This window comes from Leopardus geoffroyi, chromosome D1 (assembly GCF_018350155.1).
Source record: "Leopardus geoffroyi isolate Oge1 chromosome D1, O.geoffroyi_Oge1_pat1.0, whole genome shotgun sequence".
NCBI lineage: Eukaryota > Metazoa > Chordata > Mammalia > Carnivora > Felidae > Leopardus > Leopardus geoffroyi.
In genome coordinates this window covers 44,652,854-44,669,783 of record NC_059329.1, presented here as the reverse complement: position 1 = coordinate 44,669,783, position 16,930 = coordinate 44,652,854, and the positions used below count along the sequence as shown (strand labels likewise).

Sequence of the window (16,930 nt, the reverse complement as noted above, 5' to 3'; positions counted from 1 at the left end):
TCTCAGCATTTTATTTTCAAAGTTATGTGTTTTTATTTGACTTCCCTTTATATACATTATCACTGCGAAGGTCACATGAAGTGAACCAAGGTGAGTTCTAAAATAGCAAAACTGTAGAGTTTTGGCATGAAAAGAGCAAAATCAGACTGGGATGACAGGTTTAAAGGTCAAGACTATCAGTTTCTCCAAGTAGAGAAAGAGCATAGTTTTCCAAGAATCATATAACTCACCCAATGAGGGAGCCCAAGGCAAGCTGAGGGCACAGCACAAGCTAACACCCTGCAACCCACATACTGCCCCCGCCCCCCAAGGTGGGACATTCCTAGGCATTCCTGGCTGCCCTAAAACTAAGTAAAGGAGAAAACAAATGGTTAACTGATAGATATCATAGTTATGCAAAACATGAGTCTCCATCAGTATACAAATGTCTTAGTAATTTACAAGAAAAAGGCAATCTTATCAATAGCCTAAACTTCAGAAAACTATAGACTCAGTTTCCTGGAGCCCCAACATCACCCTCCCCTCCATAGTGATGGGGGGAACAAAGGCAAGAAGCAAATGGTAAATAAAATGGAATTTCTTTGTAACCTGCAGCCCATTGACAAATATTTAAGATAAGCAGAGTATAACCTTTCTTCAAGAACTCCCTACTGTCTCAAAGTTAATGCCTTACTAGAGGAAAAACCACCTTAGCTCCACAAAGCTAGGTATCTAGTATCTTGAGAATCTTCTTTAGCATATCAAAGTCCTTTTTGGAAACCTTGCTTTTACTTCCCCCAACTCCCAGGTATATAATTACTAGCTCCTTAGGCTTATAATGCAGCTTTTTCTGCCCATGGGTCCTCTTCCTGTGCTTTAAGAAATTCATCTTTTTGCCATCAAAGATGTCTCAAGAATTCTTCCTTTGCCATAGGCTCTGGACCCCCACCACTCCAAAACCGCATCACACCCAAGTAATGATATGGGAACATTTAAAATATTTCATTTCTCATGTTATTCTGTCTTAAATCAATTTAATTATTAAACTAGCCAAAGAACTTAGAAGGGAGAAAGGGAGGTTTCAGCTCCTACAGAACAAATAAAAATGATAAATTTGAGGTCCTCTTTCCTCAGAGTTCTGTTACCTTCATTGTATCCACATTAAAGTTATTTATATATTTAATTATATATCTATTATTAATAGATTTATTTTTGAATTCTAAGGGTTCTAAGGGTACTAAGTGTTTGAAAAGAGGAATGCATAAATCAGCTTGATCTTCTGACTCCTTTGATTGGGTCAGTGGCTTATTTCTAATAATTTGGCGGCCCATCTGGGATTCACCTCCACTCACAGGATCCAGGTCCTCCTGCGAGGGGGGAGACACATCCCACCTCAGTTTGGGTGGCTTTTCTGTGAATTATAGTTGTATTAGTTGCATTATTAACTTAGATCCACATTTTGTTTTGTTCTCTACTTAATTATGTTTTATGCACCTCTTATCAATTGTTCATTTTGCCTTTTCCACTCCTACTCCACATGTACCCACTGATTAGAGAAACCTAATGGAGACCCGATGCTAGCATTTGTTTTGAAATTATCTGACACACCTGATATACCAGATCTCAAAAGGCACCTCACTGGAAGTGTTACGGAAACTAGTCTGGATCACCCAGCAGAAAAACCACATGGCACTTGGAGATGTTGGAAGGCAGGAGGTTTATTTTACACCAGTGGGCCCAGAGGAGATCATTCTCCAGAGATCTGAGCTCAGAGAATCAACAGAGGGGACAATTTATATTCTATTACTTCCGCATTCCTAATTAGTAGTAATTTGGTGCCTGAGGCAGCAGGGTGGGAACAAGAACCTGGAAGGGAAGTTTTCAGGCAGGGACTGAAATTCCCTTATCAGTCCTGTCAGCAGTCATATAAGGGATTTTTCCCTAACAGAAGAATGCATACCTCCAGATTATTTCAACTCCCCGCCCCAAGGTTTCAAGAAGCCCTTCACCCTTCCTCATGTATTCACCTCCTTTGCAAACATATATAAGCTGTCCCTAGGCTCAAGGGACAAAGCAGCTTTGGGAATGATCCCCCTGCTTCTTGTTGGACTGTCGTTTTGATAATAAAGCTTTCTTTGTTTCAAAACTGTTGTCTCAGACATGGGCTTACAGTGCCCTGGGTGCCCAGACAATTTTGAGTTTCATAATATCAGGAAAATTGAGTAACTCTCCAAAATGGCCAAAGCCATCACCTTAAATATCATCTTTAGCTAAAGACAAAAGAAGATATTCACAGTGGGGAGTCAGTGATAGTGATGTCAAAAAGAAACGCAAAAGAAATGTCAAAAAAAATTGAATTTCCTTACAACTTGCAGCCCATTGACAAGTACTTGGGACTGGCAGAGTGGCCTTCCTCCAGGAACTTAACTGCTTTAACATCAAGACTTTGCTAGAGGCAAAAAGCAACCTTAGCTTGATTGTGTAGAGGCCACTTTAGGGAAACAGGTTTGAGCAATGGAATGTAGAAAGGGCCGCAGTGACCACCTGGCTGAATACAAACAGACCCATCAGGTGACATAGGCCTTAACAGACCCATGCACTATTTACAATTAGGCACAGTTACCAAAAAAGGGAAGATTCCATACATCATTATATCTTCTCCATGTATCTCCATATCTCAAACCCCCTTCCCAAGATATATGTTAGCAATCATCCTTCAAACCTATGGTTCCCTGATACACATCTGAAGGGTCTCAGACTGATGTTTTCCTAGACAGTAATAAATGACCTTATCCTAACAGCAGCTAGCCCCTCAAGGTGCTGGAAGCCTCACTTCCAAATTCCTTAGTCACTTCTGCTATCCCTAACCTCCACTAATTAAAAAGTGTATCATCAGTCCCTCCTCACAATCCCAGGGTAGTTCTTTGTGCCCACAGGTCCTGTCCCTGTGCTTTAATAAAACCACATTTCTGCACCAAATGCTTCTCAAAAATCCTTTCTTCACCTTTTGCTCCAGGACCCCACATCACATCATTATCACACATAGGAGGTTACCAGGAGAAGCACAGTAAACAAGAGTAAGGTTGTTGTGCAGATTTAAGTCTCTGCCTTCTCCACTGATAACAGTTTCTAGAGATATAGTCATTCCCTTTCTTCCTGGTGCAGTGAAGGTGACACCCTTACAAATGGGAATTCCCTTTACAAATGTAAATGTCTCTTCAAACATCTACCCAGTTTTCAGAGCTTCATGTGTCTGATATTTCTTAAAAATAACCAGCTTAAGATAATCAATATGCCAAAGAGGCATATTTTGCCTCCTACTGCTTATTTTTGTCCCTAATATTTAACCATATGTATATTATTATATGATTAGATATAAAATTATACCAAGTACATTTTGCCATGATACTACACAAAGTTCCTCGCCCCCTTTCTCCCCTCTCCTTCTCCTTCCCTTTCACACCCTGCCAAGCAAAGGTAACCTGGGTTCACTTCCTGGTGTGTCGACTTCCAGATCTCTTACCAAACTTACCAGCTCTTTACGAACATGCATAAAAAGCAGGGCACGTGATATATAAGGGCTCAGATTCTAGATCATGAATGCCACAATTTGCCACAGAAGTGTTGATCTGTCTACAAGGGAAAGCTTTAGTCCAGTGAAAACACAAACCATGACTAAAACATATTTATATCTATCATATGGGGAGAGGTATATGAAATCCATTTACCAAACCTCAAATGATCCATTTTTTAATTTAAAATGTGCACAAGTGGTACAGACAGGTTTCCCAGGATTATATTCTGATCAAGTGGGACAAGCAAGATAGGAACTTTTTGTGCCTTCTTGGTATTTCCTCACCAATAATGGTTTATAAACACTATCATTTTGTCAGTAGAACAATGGCTTAATGTATGCACAGTGGTAAGTAGTGGGAGTTTTAGAATTTCTGATAGGGCTGGATTGTTATTTTGTCCAAACCTAAGTTCTCTCCTTTATTATTGAGACAACAGTTAGTAGATTTCCAATATTGTTTCTCCCTCTCTGGGGCCAATTGCTCAATGTCTCTTGTCAATTTTTCCAAATTCTCATTTGGGAGAAGATTCCTTTGGGCCATGACAGAAGTTGACTATTGGTTTCCTTAACAGCAGCATTTTTGATGGAAATATTACTGAGGTGGATTACTTCATCTTCCAGGGAATGCCTGGGAACCTTAATAATCAGGGAAGCCAACAAGAAGATGGCATCTAATGTATTTTGGATATAGGAGTCATTTTGAATTTTATCTTTCTTTGGAGGTAAGGACATCTCACTATTTCCATAATACTCCGAAGTCAGGAGCTACCCGTAAGGCATACCAACTATCAGTATAAATGTTATCTATTTTACCCTTGGGTGTATAATTCAGCCATTTGGGCTGAAGTAGCCAAAGGTAAAGGAGCTGTTTCAATGACTTCAAAGAGTTGCAGTAGCATACCCAGTATAATATTTACCACAGAAATATTTTATCCTTTAAATAAGAACCATCAGTAAAGCATGAAAGATATGCATTGGCTAGAGGAGTTTCCTGTAAATTGTCACAGGAAGTCAAAAGATAATCTGTCAGCATTAAGCAGTCATGAAGGGTTTTGTCTAGATAGAATGTAGTCCTTGTTTTGAGATCAGATGCTTAAGTATCTAAACTGAGTTTGAGCAAACTGTAATTTTTCTTTGGACACTTTATGTCCCTTTAAGGCCAAAAGGTAGATGCGGTCTTCCTATGAAGAAGTTTGAAAATAGGAGTAGGGAAGCAAATCATCTATGTATTAGAGCAAGGTAGAGACTATAGAAAGCTTTATATCATCCAAATCAGCTTTTATGGTTTGTGAAAAGTAAGAGGGACTCTCTCTGTAACCCTGGGGCATTATTTACAGTTCAGGTGTATTTTTGTTCTTCCCAAGTGAAAGCAAAAAGATATTGGCTATCCTTCTTAGCTGAAATACTAAAACTGCACTGCATTGATCAATTATAGTGATAAATTTGCTTTCAGTGGAAATGGATGTTAGTAGCACATGGGGGTTAGGAACAATAGGGTGCCTAGGGATAACAGTGTTATTTATTGTTCAAAGATCCTGGACAAACCTTCACCCTCAGTCGTTCAGTTTTCTCATAGGTAAAATAGGGGTTAAAGGGCTTAGTGCAGGGGATGTTGAGGCCCTGGACTTCATAATCTTTTATTATGGATTTGATGCCCTGAAGGGCTTCTTTATTTATAGGGTATTAATTGTGGAATGAGATTTGGAGGGATCTATTTGAATATTGATGGGAGGTGCACTGTGGATTCTGCTGACATCAACTGAAGATTTTGCCCTCAAAGAGGCTAGTAGCTGATCCAATAGGAACAAATGATCATTGTCCCTGGTCTCAACTATAATGCCATCAGAGACACAGCATAGAAAGATATTTAATGGTCATTTAATTCCCCTCGTTGGCTATTTTGATTACTACTGTCAAATTATAGAATTATTTTCCCCTTTTGGGAGAAATTCTGGCAAGATAGTTTTCTAAGAAATCTCAGCCCAATAAACTGAGGAACTAAGGAGGAAAAGGGTATGTCTCAAAAGGCCTAGACAAAGGGAATAGGTCCAGAGACCTGTTGACATTTATTAGACTCTACTTTTGAACTGTTTTTTCATACTCCAAGGCAGGGGCTGCTTTATAGCAGTGGGGTTAAGCACTGAGAGTGTAGTTCTGGGGTCAATACGGGCAAAGATTTCATTCCCAATCTGGAGAGTTGTTTCTCCAAGCTGATTAATAGGGAGAATTGGGAAGAGTTCCTCAGTTCCCAGAGGGGTTCCTGAGACCAGTTCCTCAGAGTTCCATCACTGGGAATTAGGAGGACACTAGAAAGGCTGGTTAGAAGGTGCCTGGAGTGCTGAAATTTGTAACAATTCTTTTTCTAATGCCCTGGCTGTTTGGAATAATAACAGAAACTAGAAGGTTTTGAGATTTATTTAGGGGCGTCCATTTGCCAAAGTTGAAAAAAGAATTTTAGTGGTCTTTCTTTTAGGTAGCTCATCTAGGATGCAAGTAAATTGGTTTGCCATGTTAAGTAAATCTGGAGTGGGCAGTTTTCTATTACATCCTGGTCCTTTTGACTAAGAGAGAAAGATTCCAGTTTAGCTCATCAATAAGCAGAATTATATGCTACCAGGTAGATTCAATATCCAAAAGAAGACAAGAATATTCTTAAAAGATAATTTGGAGTTGATTGTAATAATCATAAATAGGTTCACAAGACTTCTGTGTGAAGCTTGAATTTTGTTCCTATCAACAGGCTTAGGAAAAGCTATTATAATAGCCCAGTGGAGATTTCCAATGAATTTTCTATCGTGTTGCCCCAAAGTCAGGAGTCTGTTTCTCTAAATCCCCTTCAGGATGTTCCCTTCTGACTAGTTTCATCCAAGGCTTGGCCTGATCCTCACCAACAGGTATGTGGACTAATTGATATAAACCTGAGAAACTAGATTGGTAGATTTCAATAGCTACGCTACATTCTGCTGCAAACTTATGTGGGTCCTCAGTCACTTTAAGCAACTCCTTAACTATGACTTGCATTTTAGCCTTAGTCCAGGGAACATAAGAAATTTGAGGTGTATTTAGATCTTCTGAAGATTTAACTTTAAAGAGGCAAGTTTCCACAGTTTCAGAAGAGGAGTGAGTGGGAGAGATTCAGAGGAAAAGGGAAGTTCAGCAGAGAGAATAGAGGAAAATAGTGCTAAAGGTGAGGTCTGAGCATAAGATGGCTGCCATGTGTCTGCAAACAAAAAAGTTGGGGTGCGGAACAAGAGGCCTCAGAAGCCATTTTGACTTCTTTCAGTGGTTTGCCCCAGTTAACTTAGAAATGGTATTTTGCAAAGACGCAAACTTAGAGTCCTGAAAACATCTGGAAGTTTCAAGGTACCATTTAAAAATATGCATCCTGTTCAGATGTTTTTTTCTTTTTCTTTTTTTCCTTTTGGAACCACAACTTTCTAATTTAATTTTGAGTAGAGTAAGTTTGGAGAGAGGTAAAGTTCCCCCACAATGGCCATTGAAGTTCTAAATTACTTTTGGACAACTCAGATTACTTAGTGAGAAATGCACATGAGGAGGGACCATAGTTTTTAAACATAAAACCGGCCCAAGTCCAAGTGAGGGGGGCACCCTCAAAGCATTTGGTGATTGGGATCCCATTTCTTAAAGCTTTTTCTAGAGAAAACAGAAACATTTCTAAATACCAGTTTCAAAAGCAATAGCCTGGTTCCAGTAGGAATCAGACCAAAAGCCAAAACAGTTCCAGTAGGAATTGCCCAGTTCGGAAGAAATTGGACCAAAGGCTGGCGGGCCAGTTCCTAAAAGGAGTCTGACAGAATGCTAGCACAGTTTCAGCAAGAAGAGTCTGATCCCAAACTGTTGACTGAAGGCTAGCACAATTCCAACAGGTACAGTTCCAACCAGAAGAGTCTGATCCCAAACAGTGGGATTGGAGGCCTGCACATTTCCTCCTGGCACCAGTCCAACAAGAACAGTCTGATTCTGAAAACGAGTCAGACCAAAGTCCAGCATGGTTCCATCAGGAACAATCCAATTCTGAAAAGGAGTTGTATGAGAGGCCAAACTATTACTCTGAGATAAAAACGAAAACAAAAACAAAGATCCCAAACAAAGCCTGAAGAGCTCAAACACAAAGCATGGAGCTCAAAACCCAGGAGAAAACTTACCTTCCAACTCATGGGTCAGTGAGAAAGCAGTGAGCCCCATCAGCTCTGTGGGCATTGTCTGATGTTGGCTCTCCAGCCTGGGGGTCTTTGGAGGTTTGCTCTGGATCCCACATTTGATCACCAATATAAACCCTAAAATAAAACTACCAGTTATTTTACGAGTGAAAATGGGCATTTTGGGGAATAGCAGAGAATTGCAGTCTGGGACAAACAAGCTACAGCAAAAACTTCCTGACTCCATTTTAGTGTGGTTTCCTGTGATAATTTTCACATTTTTTAATGAATTAATTTCATCTTTTATTTGTAGTAAGTTCTCTTTCATTTGGTTCATTTTATCTTTCTTTCCTTAATTAATTAGCATGAATACTTAGCAGCTCATTTTCACTCTTTCCTTTAATAATAAAGGTATATTAGGCCCACACCTCTTTTCTGAGATGAACTGACTGTATCTCACAAGTTACAGTATGCACAGTGTGAAATTCTTTTTTTCCCCTTGTCATTTAAAACGTTTTTAATTTAGATTTAGACTCCAATTGCCTCCATAGGTTACCTAGGAGTCTCTTATTTTAAGTAGTTAAGTTTTAATTTAACTTATTTTCTTAGATTATATTCTGTAAAATATCAGAGCACTTAAAATTTTATTACTTTCTTTGTAGCAAATTTTATGGCAGGTCTATAAAAGCAACATATAATATTACATTTTCTTTACTCAAGGCAACTGATATACAAAGTGATTGAATTAAGTCTTTCTGTGACTATAGTTATTTTTTGTCTATTGCATCTTTCAATTCTGAAAGAGTGGTTGAAATATTTTAATGTAACCTAATTCTAATAAAGTTCTTAGTTATCTATTTCTTTTATTTTTTTAATGTTTATTTTGCAAGAGAGAGTGTGAGCAGGTGAGGGGCAGAGAGAGAGGAGAGATAAAATCCCAAGTAGGCTCCACACTGTCAGCACGTATACCAACTGAGAGCTCGATCTCATGAACCGTGATACCATGACCTGAGCCAAAACCAAGAGTTGGATACTTAACCAACTGAACCACCAAAGCACCCCTCTGTTTATTTTTTAATATTCTAATTGCTTTGTAATCTGATACATTTCCATGTAAGTATATCTCTTTGGAACATATTCTTTTTACCTATTCATAGATGTCCCACAATAGCTCTCTCCCCTGGAAATTCTACCTAAACCTGCATCCTCAAAAGTACCTTCCAAAACTTGGTAGTTTGCCAGTCCTGCATATTGCTGTGCTCCAAGACTCAGTTAACTTTGAGCGTTGAGGGAGAGAATGCTTGGGATGCAAATTCACACTGTTGTTGGATGCTTTAGGTTTTTAATTTATATTTTTTCCTTCCTGACTTTTATGATTTTAACAAGCCTTCTCACCCATGTAGTGTACAGAATATTGATAAGAGTTATTAGTAGTAAATTAAGAGGGACAGAGAAATTTAATTAAAAGTGAGAAAGTGAGATCATGGAGAGAGGCAAAATGTGCAGGTATAATTCCTTTTTATGATAATGACGACCATTTATTGAATGTCTACTATGTGTAGACACTATGTACATATGCATACTGTTTAATCCCTATAGCAGCACTATAGGGTAGGCATTATTCACTTCATTTTAGAAATGAAAGAGTGTTTAGAGCACAGAGATTAGGTATCTTGACAAATGCCATGCATGTTAATAAGTGGCTTAATTAGAAAGTTGGGCTGATTCCCAAAGTATGCCTGAATCCCACCACTCATTTTTCCCCCACTATACCCATTGCCTTACTTGTATGAAGATTAAGAAGAAATTCTGAATAAATGGTTATCCATAGATTGTAGAAGTATAATACTTAACCACAAAAATTGCATTTGTTTAATAAATATTTGTTCAGCATAGTACTAGTGCTGCAGTCACTAAGCAAGAAGAAATGATGGTGGAGTAGGTGTTTTGGGAAGAAAGACAAATAAAAGTTGACATTAAAGGAGTAGAGAAGATCACCCAAAGCAAGTCCATAGACTACAGTGTGGGCACGGATAGTGAGCAGAGAAAGGCTGAAGACAGCTGTTATAATAATCACCAAAATTTAAGGAATAAGCTCAAGAAAAAAGTTCATGAAGGAAAAATTAAGAGAATCACAAAGAGGATCAAGAAAGATAATAACATTTTGAAAATCAGGAAGAAGAAATTTTGAGTGTAAACTTTAATGAGTGGATTTTTGCTTCACCTATCCCTAGGTTATGATAAACAGTGGCTTCCTCTTCCAACACCATATGCAAGTTGGTGTTCCATTTCTTGGGCTCGGGGCAAAGACTCTCAGATCTTTGGGAAACTGATCAGAAACCTGGATAGTCCCCAAATCCTCTAGAAAACTGAAGGCTCTGAAATTAGAGCATGACTACTCTTGATGGACATTACTATAAGCATTGGTTCATATTTTGTGGTTTTATGATATACAGATTGAGTAATATCTTGAACCTAGTCAGTTCCATTATACCATTACACCACAATATGGCACATACTGAGAATTGCTGTAAAAACGAATTTCCTGGGGTGCCTGGGTGGCTCAGTTGGTTAAGCATCTGATTTTGACTCAGGTTATGATCTCACCATTCGTGAGTTTGAGCCCTGCATCAGGCTCTCTGCTGTCAGCACAGAGCCCGCTCCAGATCTTCTGTCTCCCTCTGTCTCTGGCCCTCCCCTGCTCATGTCCTCTCTCTCTCTCTTTCTCTCTCTCAAAAATAAATAAACATTAAAATAAATTTCTTACATAAACTTATTTATCATTGGCCTCTTCTTATAAAAGGATAGAGGGGCAACTGAGTGGCTCAGTCAGTTGAGCCTCTGACTTCGGCTCAGGTCATGTTCTCTCAGTTCATGAGTTCTAGCCCCATGTCGGGCTCTGTGCTGACAGCTTGGCCTGGAGCCTGCTTCAGATTCCCTGTCTCCCTCTCTCTGCGCCTTTCCAGCTCATGCTCTGTCTCTCTCTCAAAAATAAATAAACATTAAAAAACTCAGTTAAAAAAAAGGATACAGACACATTACCACAGTTTGACTTTTCTAGTTGCTTAGAACATAAATAAATAGGAATTATTGTGATATGTTTGAATTTCTTTATTGATGTTTTTTGAAAAATTTATGTTTAGGCAACAGACCTGTTGCATAAATGCAAGAGCTAATAAAAAAACTCATCTGCTCGTCATTCACTTGACATGTCTGAAAGTCAAAACAAAAGTATTTCAGTTTTGGGGTACCTGGGCAGCTCAGTCAGTTGAGCATCTAACTCTTGATTTCCACTCAGGTCATGATCCCAGAGTCCTGGGATCGAGCCCTACATTGGGCTCCATGCTGAGTGTTAAACCTACTTAAGATTCTCTCTCTCTCTTGCTCTCCCTTTTTCCCTCTCCCCAGCTTGTTTTCTCTCTTTCTCTCTCTCTCTCAAAAAAAAAAAAAATTCATTTTCTGTACAATGTGAAGTGCAGCAAGACTCCATGTTGAAAAAGACCATAAAAACAACTTAATATCATTCCTAATTTGGTTCAATTGAATCTGTTAACAGGAAATAATTGATTTAGAGGTATTTATTATATCTCTACAGACAGAGAAAATGATCTATTTAGAGAATCACTAAGATTATCTCTTTAAAAAAATTTTTTTTAATGTTTTATTTATTTTTGAGACAGAGAGAGACCGAGCATGAGCAGGGGAGGGGCAGAGAGAGAGCGAGATAGAGAATCTGAAGCAGGATCCAGGCTCTGAGCTGTCAGCACAGAGCCCAACATGGGGCTCGAACTCACAAACCACGAGATCATGACCTGAGCCGAAGTTGTCTGCTTAACCGACTGAGACTCCCAGGCGCCCCACTAAGGTTATCTCTAACTGATAATCCAATTTGAATGAATATGTTATTTTTAATAACAAGAATATTCAAAGTTTTACCAAAGTATTGACTATATTAAAAAAAAAAAAAGTGTCTTCTGAGGGCCAGTAAAGCCGGGTTATAACTGTATCACTGCTATTAACTCACTTGCAGAGTTTGAGAAGATCAATTCAAACTATCCCTGTGATTTCTCCCATGTCATATTAGTAGTAATTGCCCTACTGACCTTACTTTGTTGTTAATGACTTTTGAAAAAGGTGAATTCATTCAAGTAGAATTTATTAAGTGTTTACTGTGTGTCAAGCTTTGTTCTAGCACCAGGGGTTGGTGAAGAACATGCCAAATGAGACCCCTGATTTCACAGAGCTTAAATGTAAGCCAAGAATAATTACAGTCACATGAGGATGAGTACCACAACAGTAAGTATTGGATATAAAGATGATGTATGGTAGCTTGGGAATGCAGGGAAGAACTCTCTGAGGAAAATGACATTTCAGCTGAGGTCTGCAGGGTAAGAGTTGTATATGCCAATAGCATTCTAAGTGGAGGGAGAACATATGTAAAGTCTGAAGGAATTTAAGGAGGTGTGTGAGGTTCAGAAAAGCAAATACAAAGAGTGATGGGGAAGAAGTGAAAAATAATGGTTATGAAAATACACTGAGACATGGCTAGTGAGAACATAAACTGGTTTAACATTTCAGAAAACATTTTGGTAATATGAAATAAGAATCTCAAAAAAAAAAAAAAAAAAAAAAAAAGAAACCCAACAACATTTCTAGCCTTTGACTCAAGAATCTCACATCTGGATATCTATCATATGAAAAATCATATGAAATACAGAAAAAAGTTAGGAATAAAGATATTCATTAAAGTAGGGGTGCCTGGGTGGCTCAGTTGGTTAAGCATCTGACTCTTAATTTTGGCTCAGGTCTTAATTAGTAGCAGTGGGATACCCTCCCCTTCATTGCCACCTTCTTCTTTTATTATTATTAAATAAAGTATATTATAACAAATGTTTTCTCATATTATTGCACACCTCTGGATCTAGATCACAGTTGAGGAACTCTCAGAAGGTATCCCCATTTTATATAAGGGTTACTGGCAAATCAGTCTCCTGTCCCTCCAGAGAAAGATATTATCTTCATTACCCTGAAATATCTTCTGGGAGAAGAGGGAAAGATCTCACCTTTCTTATTCTGATCAGTAAACAAATCTGTCATTTCACCTGTAGGGAGACAGATTTCTGGTTTTCATGGCTTTCTGCTGTGGGAACAACCTTGAAAAGGTAGTCCACAACAAATGTATAGAAATGCTGTGGAGAATTGTCTGCCCAAAACCCCAATGACTATTATTTTTTAATTATTTTATTGCTAACAATTCTTTTTTTAAAAAGCCTTTTTTTTTTTTTTTTTTTTTCTTTTTAGTGATGCCTACATCCAACGTGAGGCCCCAACTCATTACCCTGAGATTAAGAGTCAGGCTCTTCCAAGTGAGCCAGCCAGGCACCCCACTGCTACTAATTCTTAATGCTGTTTTAGCAAGAATTACTATAATGAGTACATGATATTCATAGTTGAGTGGAAAATGGAAGTTGACTACATAGTGACTCAGACTTTTCCTTATCAAAACTATCAGCCAATCTAGGGAAGTTTCTGCCACTAATTAGCTATCATAATTTCTCTGGGCTCCATTTTCTTTTTTAAAAATTTTTTTTTTTTCAACGTTTATTTATTTTTGGGACAGAGAGAGACAGAGCATGAACGGGGGAGGGGCAGAGAGAGAGGGAGACACAGAATCGGAAACAGGCTCCAGGCTCTGAGCCATCAGCCCAGAGCCCGACGCGGGGCTCGAACTCATGGACCGCGAGATCGTGACCTGGCTGAAGTCGGACGCTTAACCGACTGCGCCACCCAGGCGCCCCTGGGCTCCATTTTCTATGAAGTGTTTTTTTTTAAGACTAGTTGGCTGTCTAAACTCTAATTTACTTTAGATTCCACAATTTTATTATTCCATATATAGAGGCAAAAGAATTAAAAAAAACCTCTACAGCTTAGTGAATAAAAACATCTTCTTTATCCATTCGTCTATTGATGGACATTTGGGCTCTTTCCATACTTTGGCTATTGTGGACAGTGCTACTATAAACATGGGGGTGCATGTGTCCCCTCGAAACTGCACACCTGTATCCCTTGGATAAATACCTAGTAGTGCAATTGCTGGGTCGTAGGGTAGTTCTATTTTTAGTTTTTTGAGAAACCTCCATACTGTTTTCCAGACTGGCTGCACCAGCTTGCATTTCCAGGGAGACAGAGAATCTTAAGCAGGCTCCACGCTCAGTGCAGACCCTGATTAGGGGCCCAATCTCATGACCTAAGATCATGATCTTAGCCAGAATCAAGAATTGGACCCTTAACTGACTTAGCCACCCAGGCACCCCTAAAAAATCACTTCTAACTTCACAGTTGGTTAGAATTATTTTTTCCATACAACCTCTTTAACAATAATAGTAGAAATAGGAGTGAAAGGGGTGCCTGGGTAGCTCAGTCAGTTAGGAATCCAACTCTTGATTTTGTTTCAGATTGTGATCTCACGATTTGTGAGATTGAGCCCTGTATTGGGCTCTGCACTGACAGTGCACAGCCTTCTTGGGATTCTCTCTCTCCCTCCCTCTCTGCCCTGTCCCACACTCTTGTGCTATCTCTCTCTCTCTCTCAAAATAAATAAACAAACATTAAAAGGAAAAAAGAAATAGGAGTGACAAAGGGATTCATATTTGGATAAAGCCCAGAGAGAACATCATAGCAGGGGGCCCCTCAATTGTGGGAGGTTTCCTGAAAGCTAGAGGGAAGGAAAGGGGAAAGCAATATGAACAACATTGGTCTTCATATTTTTTCCAAGAAACTTCTTATCTGTCTTCAAGAATTTACAGTTCTTTTGAGAAGAGTGACATGAAAAAAACCCAACAATAATAAAATGAACTGTATATATACAGGATTTCCAAATACAGACCAAATGAAGTTCTTTTATGGGCTAAAATGCCACAAAACACATGTAAATGAGCATTATGTCTCATATTCAAATGCATGGTTCTTTTTCACATGTATGTATTAAGAGGTCTTATTTTGATTAAGATGCAAATTTATGTTAAGACATATACAGAAATACAAAGAATCCAGTGAAGAAATAGGCAAGAGACATAAACAGACACTTTTCCAAAGAAGACATCCAGAGGACCAGTGGCACATGAAAAGATGCTCAACATCACTCATTATCAGGAAATACCAATCAAAACCACAATGAGATACCACCTCACACCAATCAGAATGGCTAAAATGAACAACTCAGGCAACAACAGATGTTGGCGAGGATGCGGAGAAAGGGGGACACTTTTACACTGTTGGTGGAATGCAAGCTGGTTCAGCCACCCTCAAAAACTGTATGGAGGTTCCTCAAAAAATTAAAAATAAAGCTACCCTATGACCCAGAAATTGCACTACTAGGTATTTATCCAAAGGACACAAAAACACTGATTTAAAGAGAGCACATGTACCCCAATGTTTATAGGAGCACTATCAACAATAGCTGGATTATGGAAAAAGCCCAAATGTCCATTGACTGATAGATGGATAAAGATGTGGCGTATATATATAATATAATATAATATAATATAATATAATATAATATAATATATATTGTTGCCATTTGCAACAATGTGAATGGAACTAGAATGTATTATGCCAAGTGAAATAAGTAAGTCAGAGAAAGATATCATATGATTTCCCTCATATGTGGAAATTAAGAAGCAACACAGAAGAACATAAGGGAAGGGAAAGGAAAATAAGATAAAAACAGAGAGGGAGGCAAACCATAAGAGACTCTTAACTATAGAGAACAAACTGAGGGTTGCTGGAGGGTATTGGGTAAGGGGATGGGCTAAATGGGTGATGAGCATTAAGGAGGGCACTTGTTGGGATGAGCACTGGGTGTTATATGCAAGTGATGAATCACTAAATTCTACCCCTGAAACCATTATTACACTATATGTTAACTAATTTGGATTAAACAGGAAGAAAGAAAGAAAGAAAGAAAGAAAGAAAGAAAGAAAGAAAGAAAGAAAGAAAGAAAGAAAGAAAGGAAGGTATGTTAGCAACTAACTCTAAAGGTAGTGCTACTGAGATGGAGGTGAAAAAGATTGTCAATGACATTAAGAAACTCATTTGAACGATTATTTTTATTAGGAAAGGTAGCAAGGACTATTGCACTCCATCTTTGAGAAGCAGCTGTTGGCATTCTCTGCCCATGAGTCAGGAAAACTGGGTTTCAGGCCAAACCTAACTGCTATCTAGCTGGTGATCTTGGGCACGTCATTCTGTTTCACTGGGTGTGCCTTGGTTTAACTGTTCTGTGCTAATCAAATGTGGCTTGGAATGATTAAGAAAGAGTATTTTGTAATGATGAAAATCTCTGAATTAGATTTAGGAAGATAATTCCATTACATAAAGACTTACCAAAATTGCAGCCAATTGAAATTTGGTTATTTGAATTCTACTGTGAAGAGAAGAGCATCTGTTATTTTGCATATTTTGCATTAATTTTTAAAAGATATAATCCTTGTAAAAACCTGATATAGGTGTAACAATGTGCACATTATCAACCTGTAGACAGCCCACAGCTTCTCAGGGGTGATGTTGCATCTGACCGAGGTCAACATCCAATCTCCATGCCCTTTCATTATAACACAGCCTTATCTGCCCAATTTTTTATCATATAAAAACACAAGGAAAGTTTCCTGTCTTCCAACACCTTAAAAATCTAACATTACCATGAGCATTTACTTCTCTCTGCAACTTATCCCTTGGGAAACTATAATAGCTCAAGAAACATTTATGTTATTTAACAAATGTGTCTTCCATTAGAGAAAGCTTCAAAGTCAAAAAGCTAAACAGTTTGGCAGATCTCACAAAACCAGAAGACCAGATCTCTCATTTTTTGGTGCATAATTTTTAACTTCCTTTCTTTTGAAACCAGAGCATCTACCACTGAAATACATACTATCATTCTTTGGGGTGGACTGTGGGATGTGAGAGGGGTTGAGGCACTCTAGAAGGTGGGGTAATGATTCAAAGGAACAGTTGACAGATACCAGTGTGGTCCTATAAAAGATAAAATGGTTTCTGTAGCTGCTGATAAAACTCTCACGTGCTCAGTCAGAATACATATGACACCGAAACCCTGTACTAATTTCCCCTTTGCTTATCTTTAACCCTTGCTTCATTTTTTCTTATTCAAACAAAAGTTTTGAAAGAAAGGAGTAGAAGGTTTTTAGTGGGAAAGGGTTTT

At 38.4% G+C, this 16,930-nt stretch overlaps 1 long non-coding RNA gene across 1 annotated transcript; it reads right to left on the bottom strand.

Moving 5' to 3' along the window:
• Nucleotides 1–1,703: 1,703 nt before the first annotated feature.
• LOC123601044 lies at nt 1,704–16,141 on the bottom strand. Its single transcript, XR_006713947.1, has 3 exons — nt 16,099–16,141; nt 7,720–7,851; nt 1,704–2,527 (listed from the first exon to the last, which is right to left on the bottom strand). It is a non-coding gene; the product is annotated as an uncharacterized LOC123601044 (long non-coding RNA).
• Nucleotides 16,142–16,930: the final 789 nt, after the last annotated feature.